We start from the raw sequence: 1,377 nt of genomic DNA, 5'->3' as shown, positions 1-1,377 counted from the left end.
TATTTTATGGTTATACATTAAGTCTAAGACCTCTAACTTGCTTATTCCTTTTTGTTGCAGCTAATGTTCCAGGTGCATGACTAGTAGGCATACTTGGAGAAACGCACAAAGAGACCTAGTCATTCTTTCAAATCAGGAACTTGCAAGATTGAAACGAATAAACATACAACAACCAAAGCCAACTAACACCACAATGGATGATCACGAAAACCAAGATGATCTCTCTGCTGCAGATGCAGCAAACCATGCAAGCGCACGAACAAGCCGCTCAGCAAGCAGCCGAACACGCCGCACAGCAGCAACAGCAGCAAGGTGTTCCGATAGGAGAGAGGAATCTTCCGCGTAACTTCCCTGCTACTCTTTCTGCCATCAACCCTCCTTCATGTCAGAGACATGACTTTGAGATCAAACCCTCTTTTATCAACCTAGTGCAGAGGAAGATGTTCAATGGTCTCCCGACATAAATACCGATGGATCACATCGAGAACTTCGAAAAAGTTTGCGGATTTACTCGTGCAAGTAGTGTGTCACCAAACTACATCAAGTGCACACTGTTCCCATTCTCTCTTGATGGGAAAGCCGCCAGATGGTTAGATTCTCTTCCAACCGGCTCTTTCACAACATGGGAGCATGTCCGATCAGCATTTTTGAGCAACTTCTTCAAGAAGGCAAAAAACTACAGCCTTGAGGAACAAGATCTCCACATTCAGTCAGATCCATGATGAGCCCTTCTGTGATGTATGGGAGCGCTTCAATAACTACCGCAGCGAATGCCCCCACCATGGGTTCGATAACGACTATCTCTTGGGAGTGTTCTATGATGGATTTGGCTTAGAAGCGCGAAACCAACTTAATTTCTCGAGTAATGGAAATTTCATGACTCAAACGACTGAAGGAGCCTTTGCACTGATCGAGACCATGGCTTCCAGTTCTACTAATAAGAACCCATAAACTGACCGCTCCATGAAGGTCAACAGTGTTGACACATCAAAAATAGATGAGTTGTCAGCTAAGGTGGACCAGTTGATTATAAATAATCAGAATCAGATATTCATCATGGAGAAGTCGACTTCAGAACAGAACGCTAAGGACGCTGCGCCAGAGATAGACAAGCCGGCGGAAGATCATCATGAGGTTAGCTATGTCAATGGGCAAGGATAGCAGTTAAACAACTATCACCCGAACAATAACATGAGGAACAATCCACATCTGTTCAATCACAATAATGGAGCAGACAACTCTGCTGACAAGGCACAAAACACGGGTTATTAAAAGTCTTACCTTCATAACTTTTCAGGACGAACCTTTTTTCTCAGCAATGCTGGGAACCAACACCATAACCTAAAACTGCAGAACAACCAGCAGCCTGCTCCAATC

At 44.2% G+C, this 1,377-nt stretch overlaps 1 non-coding gene across 1 annotated transcript; it reads right to left on the bottom strand.

Moving 5' to 3' along the window:
- Window positions 1-680: 680 nt before the first annotated feature.
- LOC125609652 lies at window positions 681-788 on the bottom strand. Its single transcript, XR_007339804.1, has one exon. It is a non-coding gene; the product is annotated as a small nucleolar RNA R71 (small nucleolar RNA).
- Window positions 789-1,377: the final 589 nt, after the last annotated feature.

This window comes from Brassica napus, chromosome A5, assembly GCF_020379485.1.
Source record: "Brassica napus cultivar Da-Ae chromosome A5, Da-Ae, whole genome shotgun sequence".
In the NCBI taxonomy this organism is placed as follows: Eukaryota; Viridiplantae; Streptophyta; class Magnoliopsida; order Brassicales; family Brassicaceae; genus Brassica; species Brassica napus.
Note: the sequence above shows the minus strand (reverse complement) of the source record. Positions and strands in the feature narration are given on the sequence as shown.